Source organism: Arachis ipaensis, chromosome B1 (assembly GCF_059453495.1).
Source record: "Arachis ipaensis isolate K30076 ecotype BB chromosome B1, ASM5945349v1, whole genome shotgun sequence".
NCBI lineage: Eukaryota > Viridiplantae > Streptophyta > Magnoliopsida > Fabales > Fabaceae > Arachis > Arachis ipaensis.
The window spans coordinates 53,357,121-53,374,420 of record NC_142436.1 but is presented as its reverse complement, the minus strand read 5'-3'; the positions used below and the strand labels follow the sequence as shown (position 1 = coordinate 53,374,420).

The 17,300-nt window shown below is 36.4% G+C and overlaps 1 non-coding gene across 1 annotated transcript; it reads left to right on the top strand.

The window, feature by feature from the left end:
- The first annotated feature begins 314 nt into the window (after positions 1 to 314).
- LOC148576587 (small nucleolar RNA R71) lies at positions 315 to 422 on the top strand. Its single transcript, XR_015902959.1, has one exon. It is a non-coding gene; the product is annotated as a small nucleolar RNA R71 (small nucleolar RNA).
- The last annotated feature ends 16,878 nt before the right edge of the window (positions 423 to 17,300 follow it).

The following is a 17,300-nucleotide window of genomic DNA, read 5'->3' as shown; positions in this document are numbered from 1 at the left end:
CTGTTGGATGCAGCTTGCAATCTATTCAGACTCTGAGAAATCATATTGACTTGCTAAGTCAATATTTTATTCTGAGCCAATATGGCATTCAGAGTATCAATTTCAAGAATTCCCTTCCTCTGAGGCATCCCATTACTCACAGGATTCCTTTCAGAAGTGTACATGAACTGGTTATTTGCAACCATGTCAATGAGTTCCTGAGCTTCTGCATGCATTTTCTTTAGGTGAATGGATCCACCTGCAGAATGGTCCAATGATATCTTTGATAATTTAGACAGACCATCATAGAATATATCCAGGATGGTCCATTCTGAAAGCATGTCAGAAGGACACTTTTTGGTCAGTTGCTTGTATCTCTCCCAAGCTTCATAGAGGGATTCACCTTCTTTCTGTCTGAAGGTTTGAACATCTACTCTAAGCTTGCTAAGCTTTTAAGGAGGAAAGAACTTGGCTAAGAAAGTCGTGACCAGCTTATCCCAAGAGTTCAGGCTATCTTTAGGTTGAGAGTCCAACCATATTCTAGCCTTGTCTCTTACAGCAAACGGAAAAAGCATAAGCCTGTAGACCTCGGGATTAACCCCATTGGTCTTAACAGTATCACAGATCTGCAAGAATTCAGTTAAGAACTGAAAAGGATCTTCTGATGGAAGTCCATGAAACTTGCAATTTTGTTGCATCAGAGAAACTAATTGAGGTTTTAGCTCAAATTGTTTGCTCCAATGGCAGGGATTGAGATGCTTCTTCCATGTAAGTTGGAATTTGGTGCAGTAAAGTCACCAAGTATCTTCCTTGCATTGTTGTTGAGTTCGGCCATGTCTCCTTCTTTTTTGAAAATTTCTGTCAGATTTTCTCCAGAGAGTTGTGCTTTAGCTTCCCTTAGCTTCCTCTTCAGAGTCCTTTCAGGTTCAGGATCAGCTTCAACAAGAATGTTCTTATCTTTGTTCCTGCTCATATGAAAAAGAAGATAACAGAAAAGAAAATATGGAATCCTCTATGTCACAGTATAGAGATTCCTTTTTGTGAGTAGAAGAAGGAAAAGAGGGGATGAGAATTCTAATTTTAAATTGAAATAAAAGGAAAATATTTTTGTTTTTGTTTAATTAATTAAGTAGAATTCGAAAATTAGGAAGAGAAATAAAATTAAATTAAAATTTAAAACAATTAGTTACTTAAAACAAATTTTTGAGAAAGGGGTTAGTAATTTTCGAAAATTAGAGAGAGAAAAGTAGTTAGGTGGTTTTGAAAAAGATATGATTGAAATAAAAAACTTTTAAAATCAAACAAAAAGTCAAGTAGTTAATTAAAAAAATTGAAAATCAAATTTTGAAAAGATAAGAGGTTAGAAAAGATTTTGAAATTGATTTTGAAAAAGATGTGATTGACATTTATTTTGAAAAAGATTTGAAAAAAGAAATTTAAAAAGATTTGATTTTTGAAATTAAAGTTGATTACTTGACTAACAAGAAACTAAAAAGATATGATTCTAGAGTTTAAAGATTGAACCTTTCTTACTAGGCAAGTAACAAACTAAAAATTTTTGAATCAATCACATTAATTGTTAGCATTAATTTCGAAAATATGAAATAGAAATAAGAAAAAGATTTTGAAAATAAATTTTGAAAATTTCGAAATTATGAAAGAAAAAATGAAAAAGATTTGAAAAAGATAGAATTTTTAAATTGAAAATTTGATTTGACTCATAAGAAACAATTAAATTTAAAAACTTTTTGACTAAATCAAACCAAATTTTTGAAAATTTATGAGAGAATAAGGGAAAGATATATTTTTTATTTTTTAATTTTTAATGATGAAAGAGAAAAACACAAAATTGACACAAAACATAGAAATTATGAATCAAAACACATGATGCATGCAAGAACACTTTGAATGTCAAAATGAACGAAATCGTAATCGTTCATTCCTTGGTAACGGCGTCAAAAACTTAATACGCACGTTCATAATTTTAGTTCTTTGTCACAACTTCACACAACTAACCAGCAAGTGCACTGGGTCGTCCAAGTAATAAACCTTACGTGAGTAAGGATCGATCCCACGGAGATTGTCGGCTTGAAGCAAGCTATGGTCACCTTGTAAATCTCAGTCAAGCGGATTCAAATGGTTATAGAGTTTTAATAATTAAAATATAAATAAAACGTAAAATAAAGATAGAGATACTTATGTAATTCATTGGTGAGAATTTCAGATAAGCGTATAGAGATGCTTTTGTTCCTTCTGAAACTCTGCTTTCCTACTGTCTTCATCTAATCCTTCATACTCCTTTCCATGGCAAGCTTTATGTAGGGCATCACCGTTGTCAATGGCTACTTCCCATCCTCTCAGTGAAAATGGTCCAAGATGCGCTGTCACCGCACGGCTAATCATCTGTCGGTTCTCGATCATACTGGAATAGGATTCAGTAATCCTTTTACGTTTGTCACTACGCCCAACACTCGCGAGTTTGAAGCTCGTCACAGCCATCCCTTCCCGGATCCTACTCAGAATACCACAGACAAGGTTTAGACTTTTTCGGATCTCAAGAATGGCCGCCAATAATTCTAGCCTATACCACGAAGACTCTGATCTTAGATTAGGAGGCTAAGAGATAAACGCTCAATCCAAGGTAGAACGGAAGTGGTTGTCAGGCACGCGTTCATAGGTTGAGAATAGTGATGAGTGTCATGGATCATCATATTCATCATGTTGAAGTGCAAGCGAATATCTTAGAATAGGAATAAGCTTGAATTGAATAGAAAAATAATAGTACTTTGCATTAATTCATGAGGAACAGCAGAGCTCCACACCTAGATCTGTGGTGTGTAGAAACTCTACCGTTGAAAATACATAAGTGATAAGGTCCAGGCATGGCCGAATGGCCAGCCTCCATGATCTAAGAACTAAACGTCCAGAGATTTAAATACAATAGTAAAAAGTCCTACTTATACTAAACTAGTTACTAGGGTTTACAGAAATGAGTAAATGATGCAGAAATCCACTTCCAAACCCACTTGGTGTGTGCTTGGGCTGAGCATTGAAGCTTTCACGTGTAGAGGTCTTCCTTGGAGTTGAACGCCAGTTTGTAACCTGTTTTTGGCATTTAACTCTGCTTTGCAACCTGTTTCTGGCGTTTAACTCCAGAATAGGGCAGAGAGCTGGTGTTGAACGCCAGTTTGCGTCGTCTAAACTCGAGCAAAGTATGGACTATTATATATTTCTGAGAAGCCCTGGATGTCTACTTTCCAACGCAATTGAGAGCGTGCCAATTAGACTCCTGTAGCTCCAGAAAATCCACTTCGAGTGCAGGGAGGTCAGAATCCAACAGCATCTGCAGTCCTTCTTCAGCCTCTGAATCTGATTTTTGCTCAAGTCCCTCAATTTTAGCCAGAAATTACCTGAAATCACAGAAAAACACACAAACTCATAGTAAAGTCCAAAAATGTAAATTTTATTTAAAAACTAATAAAATATATTAAAAACTAACTAAAACATACTAAAAACATACTAAAAACAATGCCAAAAAGCGTATAAATTATCCGCTCATCAATGCCATACATCAAGTCCCGAAATATGCTAAGTTCCTTAAGGATGTCTGCACTCACAAAGAGAAGATTGGTGGGCTAGGGGTGAATCTATTAGGTGACTCTGTTTCTTCTGTGATGGATGATTTTCCTGAAAAATATAGTGATCCCAATCCTTGCTTGGTATCTTGTATGATTGGTGAGATTCAACTTAAGGATTGCATGTGTGACCTAGGGTTGTGTGTGAGCATTATGCCACTCTCGATTTATGAGAAGTTGAACCTTGTACCGTTGAGGTGATCTAGAGCTAGGTTTGTGCTTGCGGACAAGAATATAATTTCATTTGTGGGCATTATGGAGAATGTATTGGTGAGAATTCAGGACTTAATTTTTCCAGTGGATTTCTATATCCTAGAGACACCTCCCATTGATTCGGATAGGCAATCTTCCATCTTACTTGGGAGGCCATTCTTGAAGACATCCCGGCTTAAACTAGATGCATTTTCGAGGGATTACTCATTTGAAGCCAAAGGGAAGGTGGTGAAGTTCAAATTAGAGGAAACCATGAGGCAACCCCTAGAGGTACATTCAATTTTTGGTTGTGACATTGTTGAAGATGATGTAATTGAAGAACATCTTGGAAGTGATGATGAGATAAGTGTCCATAGAGACTTGGGTGTAAGAGGAGTTAGCAAGGAAAAGGGAAAGGATCCACGACTTCCATGTTCTCAAGGGAACAAGGCACTCAACCATGGCTCAATTGACAAGTGGAAGCATCTTCCCTTGAAGGAGACTTTCACCAAGGACAACAAGAAGGACAAGATGGATGTACTTGAGGATATTCCAAAGAGGTGATCGCAAGCTCATGACCGTCCAAGTTAAGGGCGTTAAAGAAAAGTGCTAGGTGGGAGACACCACACCATGGTATGATCCTCTTTGTACATAATTTCTTGCATATAGTTTTAGAGCCTTTGTTTGATTTTGTGATTGTTTGATTTTGTTGAGTTTGTTTAAGTGTGCTTGATTTTGTTGAGTTGTTAGAGTCTTCATGAGGATTTCATTGATCTTGGTTTAGTTAAATTAGTAACTTTAAAGAAAATGCTTAATTTTGAGTATTGCATGAAATTCTAAGTGCTTTGAAGCATCTAGCTTATATGAATGCTAAGATTGTGCTGTAATTGTCTTCCTTCATGTTAAAAAAAAAAAGGGCGTTCCACGCGTCATTTGCCTATGTTGGAACTCCTAGTACAAAAACCAAAGAGTTGCGCGGGTATTGTGCGAAATTCATGTGCGGAGCACAATTGCCATCCACGCGTAGGCGTGGCCGACGCTTACGTGTCACTAGTCTAATTCGAACACCCACGCGTGAGCGTGGACGACGCGCACGCGTCGTATGCTGATATTGAAACTCCTGGTACAAAAATCAGAGAGTTGCGCTAGCGTGGTGCTGCCTTTCTGCAAGAAGCACAATCTCACCCCACGCGTGCGCGTCAGCTGACGCATACGCGTCCCCTCTCTTTTCTGCTGGCCACGCGCAGGCGTGAACGACGCGTACGCGTCCCTCTATTTCCTTCTCCCCACACGTTCGCGTGGGTGAAGTGCGTGCGTCGCCTGTCTGACGCAGCTAATAGGGCACGCTGCCCTGTTCACTCCTTTTTTCCACTTCTTTCCTCTAATCTTTCTTCCTTTCTTCTTCCTTCTCCTTGCTACCTCTTCTCTACCCACTACCACTGGCGACTTCAACCACCGGCGATCGCCACTTCTGACGGTCCCACATCTTCACTCTCCTCTCTTCCTCTCCTTTCTCTTCTCCTATTCTCACTTACACTCAACATCACTTTCTTCCTTCTTTTAAGGTTTCATTTCTCTTTCTTCTCTTTTGCTTCTAAAATCTTCATTTGTTGTTGCATTTAATTACTCTACTCACTTTATTCTTAGTTGCATTTTAATTTTGTTGTTTATAGCTCATTTTTTGTTTCTTTTTCTTCTTCTTATATTCTTGCATGGGTGTTAATTTCAATTTATATTTTGAGTTAGTGGACTATTTTGCCATTTCTTGGTTTGTTTGTGCTATATGGGTCTTGCTTTGATGATTGGCATTCTATTTTGGGTATATCATATACTTAGAATTCCAAACTTGCTTGTTATTTACACTTTGCACACCAAGTGTTTGTGGAAAAGAGCCAATGACATCTTTGTTCATTGTTGACCCTTTTCTTTCAACTTCGTGCCTATTTTTCACAACACTTGCACTACATGAGCATTGAGTGTCGTGCAAGAATTAGTGGTTCAACGCTCTCTAAACCCACATTCTTCAATTCTATGCTTAATTGTCTTAGAGTTAGTTGAGCCGATAGTTTTCTTGTGATTCTCACCATTCTTGCATGTGTTTATCATTGTTGTTATCGATGCTTGAGTTTATTATTCTCATGCTTTGTTCTTGTATGCTTCTTTCACACTTGCATCTAGTGCTAGTGAGGTGCCTCCGTGATTATCTTGATGTCTTACTTGCATGTAGTAGCTACCATGTTTTAAAGACGCTTCACTCTTTTGTGGAATTAATCCTCACTCGCATCTTCTTAACTCTGGTGTTTTTCTCTCTAAGCTTCATGTTTCTTCTTTTTCTTCCTTTTCAGGATAGCCACTAGAAAAGGAAAAGAAAATACCCCTGAGAAGACACCTATGAAAGGGGCACATATAAAAGCATTTATTAGAGAACAAGCTTCAAAGTCAAGTGCCAATTCACCACCTCCTAAGCGATTGACAACAGATCAACCACATTGATGAGGTGGAGGAAGCCGCCGCCACATGAGAAGTGAACCAAGTTCCATGATTGTAAGCAAATGGAAGGATGAGAACTCACATGCAGATATTGCCAACCCATAAGCCCTACCATGAGCTCACTGGTCGCACCAACCCACCTATGGTGGAAACCGACATTCCGGAGTCCACTTCGGATCATGGCAAAAAAATAATGAAGAGGTGAACATGGAGACGTCTGATGAGAGAACTTTTGCGTGGTCTAGAAATTTGCGGATAAATCCTCGTTGCAAGTGTAGTTTCTAAACCTTCAAAAGTCCCTTCATACAAACGTTTTGGTTGTCACAAGTAACAAACCCCTTTGAAATTGATAACCGAGTATTTAAACCTCGGGTCGTCTTCTCAAGGAATTGCAGGGAGGTATGTTCTTATTATTGGTTATGAATTTGTAAATTGGGGTTTAGGAAGTAAGGTGGGAATATGTTATATGACAAATAAAATAAAATAATAATAATAAAATAAATTCTTGGCAAAGTATGAAGAACTGGAAGTCCTATCCTAGTTATCCTTATCAATTGTGATGAGAATTGGATTCTTCCCCCACCTTATTAACCTCTAACTATAAAGGTAAGTTAAGTGGACAAATTAATTCGAATCCTCAAGTCCTAGTCTTTCCTTGGGAAAGACTAGAGTTATTGAAACTTGAATTAATAAAATGAAGAAATCCAATTTTCAATCAACAATGAGTTTGATAACTCAAGTGTCTCCAATGACTCAACCAAAGCCAAAAGAGAAGAGAATCTACTTGAATGAAAATAATTTGAATACATAAATTAAAGAGAGCAATTGTAATTCTGAAATACTTCAATTAGCACTAATAAAGATATCAAACGTAACATGGAAGAGTTCATAAATTAAATTGAGAAAATAAATAAAAAGAACATTGAACCTATGATGGCAAAAGATGAAATAATCATGAAGTAAAAAGAATCCTAAATCCTAATCCTAAGAGAGAAGAGAGAACCTCTCTCTCTAAAAACTACATCTACTCCTAAAATTGTGAATTGTGAAAAGCTTCCTCGTGAATTGATGCATTCCTCCACTTTATAGCCTCTAATCTATATTTTCTGGGCCAAGCACTGGGTCGAAAACAGCCCAGAATTCGCTGGTCTCGAATTCAACCACGCTGGATTTCCGTCACTGCGACGTAGCCGCATGGATCATGCGGTCGCGTCACCTAGCGTCAGGGGAACTATAGCATATTATATATCAAATCGAAACCCCAGACGTTAGCTTTCCAACGCAACTAGAACCGTGTCGTTTGAACCTCTATAGCTAAAGTTATAGCCGTTTGAGTGCGAAGAGGTCAGGCTGGACAGCTTAGCAATTTCTCCAACTTCTTGTATTCCTTCCACTTTTGCATGCTTCCTTTCCATTCTCCAAGCCATTCCTGCCTTATAATATCTGAAAACACTTAACACACATATCAAGGTATCTAATGGTAATAAGAGAGGATTAATAATAAGCAAATATAAGATCAAAGAAGCATGTTTTCAATCAAAGCACATAATTAGGAAGGCAAATGTAAAACCATGCAAATAATATAAATAAGTGGGTAAAGAGTAGATAAAAACCACTCAATTGAGAACAAGATAAACCATAAAATAGTGGTTTATCAACCTCCCCACACTTAAACATTAGCATGTCCTCATGCTAAGCTCAAGAGAAGCTATAAAGGAATGAAGAAGAAAGTAAGAATGTATGAAATGCAATCCTATCTATATGAATGCAATTACATGCAAAATGTTTCTACCTACTTGGTTAAAAATAAATAAGTTCTCCAAGACCAACATAAATCAGATTTCACTAATTCAAATCATAAAATAAAAATCAGGTAAACTTGTAAGAAGACAGCTCATGAAAGCAGGGAATATAGAATCAAGCATTGAACCCTCACTGGTAGTGTATATCACTCTAATCTCTCAAGTGTATAGGGTTATTCACTCTACTCTTCTCTAGTCATGCTTTCTAAACCTTGTTCTTCATCTAACCAATCAACAAATATTTAATGTACCAATGCAAACATCATGAGGTCTTTTCAAGGTTGTAATGGGGCTGAGGTAAAGGTAAGGATATATGTATGGCCAGGTGAGCTATAATATGAATCTTCAATTAACCTATGCTCTCACCTAATATACATATACTCTATATACTTTTAAATTCATGCCTAGCTACCCATAATTCTCACTTTTGTATAATTCCCATACTCATGTACCAAATTTTTCTTTAATTTTTATCACATGTGCATTGATCTTTTATTAAACTTAATATTGGGGTAATTTTGTCCCCTTATTTACTTATTTATTGAGTATTTTTAGATTTTTCTCTTTTTTCTCTTTTTTTTCTTTTTTTTTTTTTGTAGAGAAACAAACATAACTTATTAATGCACATGGATTTTCTATTATTTTTCTATTTTGGTTTTTCATGAGTAGGTTCCCAAATTCCTGATATTCAAATAAATTAGAAACATTATACTTTTTCTTTATTAACCCATGTTCCCACAGTTTAGTTGATACACAATTTCTATCTTAAGCTAACCAAAGATTCACTTGGGATTTTTTATTTATTTTTTTGCTTAAGGCTAGTAATGTGGTTATAGAACAAGAGGGGATTAAAAGCTCAAGGGGCTAACAAAGGTGATGTAAAAGGTAGGCTTATTTAGGATAAGTGAGTTAATAACAAATAATGGTCTCAATCATATGCAAACATGTAAATACACTAAATAATGGACATATAGGTTGGAACAAAATATAGATTATAATCATAGAGAAGGGAACACACAGGAATAAAATATTTATGGTTAAATAATGTAACCATGTAAATAAGCTCAAAGTCTCACAGGTTGTGTGTTCTTTGACTCAAAAACCATGTTCCAAATACAACTTCAAACAAATTTAACACATAAAAATTTTTAAAAATTTTTTTATTTAAATTAGTGAAATTTTTTCAAAAATAGGATCTTAAAAAGAGATTTGTTATTTTAACCAAGTAGTAACTAAATGCACAAAATCAAATAAATATGCAATCAAATATGCAGATGCAACAATGAACAAATAAAGAAAATAAGATTATTGGTGTTGAAAAGAAAGTACTAACCCACGGAGATCGGTATCGACCTCCCCACACTTAAAGGTTGCACCGTTCTCGGTGCATGCTAAGATGTACAAGTGGACGGGTTGTTCCAACTGATGCTTTTCTTCAAGGATTGTGCAGATGGACTTGTTTGTCTCCCCTTTTAAGTGTCTTCCGGTTCCCTTCCGGGTGGCCATCCTGAAAGAAAAAGGGAAGAAGAGTAACCCAGAAATAAAGATAGGAAAATAAATAAAACATGGGTTGGTTGATGCCAAATAATGAGGGTCTCAATTACATGGTAGCTACAACATGCAAGTGAGAAGACAATAGAAGCACATGGCATACCAGTGGTGCGAAAATTTGCAACAATGGAGAAGAGAATGGGGAAGGAGAGATAATATAAATTCATGTCAATGCAAGAGTAATACAAATATAAAAGATTGGCATTCATTTAAATAATATTACTCAATCAGAATGAAACAAGTCACTAAGCACTAAGAAAATACCAGAAAAGATGTAACAGTTGAATAAGAACATTTTAACACCAATAATAATTTTAGAAAAATATGCAATGAATGAAAGTATGCAAATAAATTAAATAAAATAGAATGGAAGTGAGAGAAAACAAGAAAGAAATAAGAAAAGATAAGAAGAATAAGGATTCGAAGAAGAAAAGATAAGAAAATTGGCACTAATCTGGATAGGTTGTGCGACGCTGGCGACGCGGTCGCGTGGGTGACGCGGTCGCGTGGTGTACGATAAGGTTGGGCAACGCGGACACGTGGGGCACGCGATCACGTGACTCGATTTGTGCTAGTGGCGCGAGTGCAGCCTCGCAGTCGCACAACTCTCTGTTCAAAACTCAGTATTGCCAAAATCCAGGGTGACTTGATCGCGTGGTCGACGCGATCGGGCGGGTGGCCTTATTTCCAATATGACCCGGACGCGTGGGTGACGTGTTCGCGTGGCAAGGCTTGTGCTACTAGCACGGGTCCAGCCCAATTCCAGCTCAACTTTCGGCCATATACCCTTTTTACACCGATTTCAGGTCACGCGGCCGCGTGGGTGACGCGGTCGCGTGGCGTGATTTGTGCCATTAGCACGCCTCCAGCGCTGCTCCTGCGAAACTCTGTTCATATTAATATTGTCTCCCATCTCCTTGCGACGCGGACACGTCGCTGATGCGATCGCGTCGCGTGCTCGCTTTTTTTTTTAATCTGAAAAGATGCAGAATGCAGTGTTAATATGAATGTGATGCAAAACTCCAGGTTCAATATAATAAAATAAAATAAAATTTCAAAAACTAATAAAACTAAATAAAAATGAAAAAGGACGATCATACCATGGTGGGTTGTCTCCCACCTAGCACTTTTAGTTAGAGTCCTTAAGTTGGACATTTGGTGAGTTTCCTGTTATGGTGGCTTGTGCTTGAATTCATCCAGGAATCTCCACCAATGTTTGTATTTCTAGTAACCTCCGGGATCCCAAACTAGGCACAGAAAGCCTTCAAGTAAGTTAAAGCAAGTGACCAGGTCCCAAGAGTGCTGATTTCTAGATTGGATTCCGGGGTCCCAAATCTTGCTTTTGCACCCGTCTTTTGGTTGAGCAATATTGTTCCCTCCGGGTGGCAAGCAGTCTGAATTCTCACGTAAGCGGCCAAACAACTTTCTAGACCCAGTCAGTTGAGCTTTACACCAACCTTTGCATTTAAACTTTGAGCACACAACCATGTGGAACCTTGCTTGACAATTCTTAACACTGGCCATCTTCCTCTTACTCTTAATGTCACAAAGAGCTCTAAGTTGACCATCCGTCTCCAGTAGCCCATATTCAAGTGGAATTAGAAAGCTAAGGGATATGAATTTTACCCACTTGAATGTTGTGAAGGATGATGGCAACTTAGGGGGAGGCATTTTTAATGAAATTGCAAGCTCCACTCCCTTGTGCTCTTTTCTGATAATTACCACCTCTTTGCAAGCTTCTTCAATTTCAACCTCTTCCTCTTGGTAGCTTTCTTCCAATTCAATCTTCTCTTCATTGCTTTCCAAGGGCATGGGAGGTTGTGCTTCTTCTTCTTGAATCTCCATCTCTTGAACAACCTCTTCCAAGTCTTTAACCGTGATATGCCTTGGAGGTTGTACACCCTCCTTAGCATCAATTTCAAACGTCTTGGAAGGGGGTTCTATGACTGGACTTTCCCATGGAGGTTCTGCATCTCCTAAGTCTTGAACCACTTCTTCTTCTTCAATAATTCCGGCTTCCTCTACCTGTTCCAGTACAAAGTCATGCTCCGTAGTGTTCACTGGAGTTTCTAGTATCTCCTTCATACTACGTTCTTCATTAGATTGCCCACATGAAGCCATGGGGGTTCCTTGAGTGTCCGAACGTCGGGAAGCTAATTGACTCATTATTGCTTGCCCCAATTGATGAATGGTTGCCTGAAATCTATCCACTGTTTCTTTTAGGCGAACCTCTGCTTCTCGGGTTGCCGGATTTGGACAGGACACATAGAGAAGTGGTGGTGGTTGGGAGTGAGTGGATTGGAATTGGGGTGGTTCTATATATGGTTCATATGGCTCATAAGGTGGTTGGTATGGTGGTTGAGGGTTAGGGTCATATGGAGGTGAATGGTGGAAGTTGGCTTGTGAGTGTGGTAGTTCAAAGTTGTGTTGAGGAAAGGGTTCATAGGCATATGGTGGTGGTTGTTGATAGTCCATTGGAGGTGGTTGTTGCCATGAGGGTTGATCAAATCCTTGTGACTCCTTCCATCTTTGATTGATCCAACCTTGATGCCTGTTCTCATTGTAATATCTTCTTCCTGCAATATAATTGTAACCAGACTCATAGCGAGAGGGGTGAGAACTCATAATAGTAAATAAAAATTAAAAATAAAAATAAAATAAATTTAAATTAAAAGGTTATTTAAATTTTGAATTTAAAAATTAAAGTTTGAAATTTGAAATTTTGAAATTTTGAATTTTAAATTTTTGAAATTTGAAAATTTTTAAATTTGAATTTTGAAAATTTTTTAAGTTTGAATTTTGAAATTTGATTTTTTTTAAATTTTGAATTTTTGAATTTAATAAGGAAAGCGAAAAAACAATAAAATGATAACAAACTTAAAAATTTTTAGATCAAAACGAAGAAAACAACTAAGAACAACTTGAAGGTCAAGATGAACACGAAGAACAACTTGAAGATCAAGATGAACACCAAGAAAAAAAAATTTTTGAAAAAATTTTTAAAAACCAATAACCTCTTAATTTACGAAAAAGTAAAAAATAAAAATAAAAATAAAAACAAATAAGCAGGTAAAAAGCAAATATTTACAATAACCAATAATAAGGCACACGTTTGTAATTCCCCGGCAACGGCGCCATTTTGATGAGAGAACTTTTGCGTGGTCTAGAAATTTGCGTGTAAATCCTCGTTGCAAGTATAGTTTCTAAACCTTCAAAAGTCCCTTCATACAAACGTTTTGGTTGTCACAAGTAACAAACCCCTTTGAAATTGATAACCGAGTATTTAAACCTCGGGTCGTCTTCTCAAGGAATTGCAGGAAGGTATGTTCTTATTATTGGTTATGAATTTGTAAATTGGGGTTTAGGAAGTAAGGTGGAAATATGTTATATGACAAATAAAATAAAACAATAATAATAAAATAAACTCTTGGCAAAGTATGAAGAACTGGAAGTCCTATCCTAGTTATCCTTATCAATTGTGATGAGAATTGGATTCTTCCCCTACCTTATTAACCTCTAACTATGAAGGTAAGTTAAGTGGACAAATTAATTCGAATCCTTAAGTCCTAGTCTTTCCTTGGGAAAGACTAGAGTTATTGGAACTTGAATTAATGAAATGAAGAAATCCAATTTTCAATCAACAATGAGTTTGATAACTCAAGTGTCTCCAATGACTCAACCAAAGCCAAAAGAGAAGAGAATCTACTTGAATGAAAATAATTTGAATACATGAATTAAAGAGAGCAATCGTAATTCTGAAATACTTCAATTAGCACTAATAAAGATATCAAACGTAACATGGAAGAGTTCATAAATTAAATTGAGAAAATAAATAAAAAAAACATTGAACCTATGATGGCAAAAGATGAAATAATCATGAAGTGAAGAGAATCCTAAATCCTAATCCTAAGAGAGAGGAGAGAACCTCTCTCTCTAAAAACTACATCTACTCCTAAAATTGTGAATTGTGAAAAGCTTCCTCATGAATGGATGCATTCCTCCACTTTATAGCCTCTAATCTGTGTTTTCTGGGCCGAGAACTGGGTCGAAAACAGCCCAGAATTCGCTGGTCTCGAATTCAACCACGCTGGATTTCCGTCACTGCGACGCGGCCGCATGGATCACGCGGTCGTGTCGCCTAGCATCAGAGGAACTATAGCATATTATATATCAAATCGAAGCCCCGGACGTTAGCTTTCCAACGCAACTAGAACCACATCGTTTGGACCTCTGTAGCTAAAGTTATAGCCGTTTGAATGCGAAGAGGTCAGGCTGGACAGCTTAGCAATTTCTCCAACTTCTTGTATTCCTTCCACTTTTGCATGCTTCCTTTCCATCCTCCAAGCCATTCCTGCCTTATAATATCCGAAAACACTTAACACACATATCAAGGCATCTAATGGTAATAAGAGAGGATTAATAATAAGCAAATATAAGATCAAAGAAGCATGTTTTCAATCAAAGCACATAATTAGGAAGGTAAATGTAAAACCATGCAAATAATATGAATAAGTGGGTAAAGAGTAGATAAAAACCACTCAATTGAGAACAAGATAAACCATAAAATAGTGGTTTATCAACGTCCTTGTTTCACCACCCTATGGCCATTGCGAGTGACACTCCTAGACCCACTCTGTTCATCTTTAATAGCACGGAGGACCGTGCAAATTTCTATATGTGGGGAGGTCATTTACCGACTTCCATAGGTAACAACCCTTCTTTTCAACATCCAAATTTTAATTTTCTTTTGGTAATTAGGATAATTTGCATTGCATGGCTAGTTTTTGCATTTAAACATTTTTTTTGCATGGTAGTTGTTTGTACATATATCTAGAGTTATGCTTGTTAAGTGATTGGTTGTGCATGAACTAGATGAATAACTTTTTTCATCCAATCACTTCTTGTTAGGGCTACTTGGTTAGAGTGATGATTTCTTTTCCAAGAAACTGTTTTTAGGGCATCCTACCAATTTGAAAAAATTTTGTGTTTAACTTGCTTGAATGAATTAATTTTGGAAAAGGTTTTTGAGCTAAGAACACACAAGCATGTGAGTTTTGAGCTTAATTGCGTGGTTACATCATATAACCACTTATTTCCATTCTTGTGTGCATTGTTCTCTTTCTATGATTGGAATCCTTGATTTGTTTGATTCTATATGTCCATTATTCTGTGTATGAATGCATTTATATGACTGAGGCCGTTATTTCAATAGCTCACTTACCCAAATAGCCTTAACCCTTTTATCCACCTTTGTTAACCAATTTTGAGCCTATGTTAAACCCCCTTTGTTCTTCAATTTAGCACATCACTACTCCCTAAGTGAAAAACAATAAATGTCCTCTAATTTGGATCTTTGATTAGCTTAGGCGAGTGAGGGTGTGTGTCATTTAAGCAGGAGGGAAGCTTGGGAACATTGGTAGCGGTAAAAGTGTATTTTTTGTATTTTTATTGAAAACATTAGGAATTGGGTACACACTCATGTATTGAATATTTAAACCATATGCATTGGCACCGTTGTATATAATTCCATTGAAAGAAAAGAGAAAAATAAAAAGATATATACAGAAAAAGAAATAGAAAAATAAAAGAAAGAAAAATATATAGAAAAGAAAGCAATAAAATGAGACAAAATGCCCCAAGGTGGAGCCAATAATAACCAATGCATATGGGTTGTGAATTGAAAGAGAATACATAAGTGTGTGAAAAGTGAATAAATGGATAGTTAGGTTGTGTATTAAAATTATATAGGTTGTTATTTATGTTAGGTGAGAGCTTTCGTCTTGCAAGTTGTTTACACTCCATTCTAATATTTGAATTGGTAGAGTTCATGAATTATCTTATCACCGTGGCTGATGTATGAGAATTTACGTTGGTCTAGAATCGATCAAAAACAAGAATCAATTCGTTAGTAGCATAGTCTAAACCAACAACAAACTCTCACAATCAAATGTTAAATTCAAATTCAAAATTACCGAGAGTAATTAAACATCGGGTCGTCTTCCCTAGGAGTTGCAATGAAATATACAATTATTGGCTATGAAAGAGAGCATGGAGAATCGTGAATGAAAGCAAGAGAGCAAGGGAATATAAATAGCAGGAAACTAAAACAAGCATGCAAGAAATGTAAATGGCAACTCTTGGCAAGAAGTGGGTAATTTAGGTTTTCTATCCTAGTTATGGACCACAAACATGGCAATTTTGTAGAATCAATCGAAATCAATCAATCCTCCTTGAGAATTAGTCAAAAAGTCATAATTGATCTCAATCCATAAGTCCTAATCAACTCACTAATTACTTAGTGAAAGACTAGCGTCAATGAAAACTAAACAATTAACTATTCTCACACAATGCGAAATGGACATCCACAACTCAATTCCACCCAAACATCCAATTTCTCAACCAAGAGTGTGAAAATTAAACATGCAAGAAATTAAATATCAAAGCAATAAAATAAACATGCAAGTAATTAAAAGTCAAAGCAATAAAAGTCAAAGCAATAAAACTTCAAATGCAAGAAAACCTCTTGGCAAGTAATTGAGAGCTAATTAAGGCTACCTATCCTAGCCATTGACCACAAACACATGATGATTATGAAGAGTTAATCCTACTTAGTCAACCTTACATCGAAGATAAGTCAAATAGGCATAGTTGATTTCAATCCCTAAGTCTTATGTCAACACTAAGGGGTCACATAGAGTCAAGGGAGACCAAATCAACTAACTCACTCTAATATATCAAACAAGAATGGACATCAATGACTCAAGGATCACCAAAGTCAACAATTTTAAGCCAAGAGTTAAGAAAAACTAAGTGAAGACTAAGCCAAGCATTTTATCAAACACTTGGTATGCATGAAAATAAAATAATATTAAATTACAATAAAATAAATTCTAAAACTACCAAAGCAAGAAAATAGCAATAACAACCAAAGAAAGCAATAATTAACATTGAAATTAAAGTTAACAAGAGTATCTATGAACATAAAAATAGCAAAATAAAGGAAATAACAAGAGGAATTAAGAAGATAAAGATGAGAGAGCAAGAAAACATAAAGGAAACTACATTAAAACAAGAATTAAAGTGCTGAAATTAAAAGAAAACTAAGCTAAAAACCCTAATTCTAGAGAGAAACCATTGATCATCAATCAAATTACAATCCTAAAGATGTCACAATCAACACAAAATAACCGGAAGTTTTAAGTCCCGGGTCGTTCTCCCCAGGAACTAATGCCAAAGAGTGCACACAATTTTGGTTGTGAAAAACAAGGGGTGTTCTCAATGATTGAAAGCAAGCAAGCAAATAAAGAGATAAAAGAACTAGGCAAAATTACAATTAATAAACTAATAAAGGAATAAAAGAACTATGTACGTAATATAAATAAGTAAGGCTAAAAAAGTAAGGTAAAAGTGGTTCAAAACATAAATGAAACCTTGACTTGGGATGAGTTATGGAATCCCTTCCTTGCCATAACCACAACTATGATAATTATCATGAGTTAATCTCGCCTAGTTAACCCCAACCATCGAGGAGTAGGTTAAGCAAGCATAACTGACCTTAATCCATAAGTTCTAACCAACTTACCAAACTAGTTGGTAAAAGGCTAGCTTTAATGGAAACAAGAATCAACTAACTGCTCAAGAATTATCACTA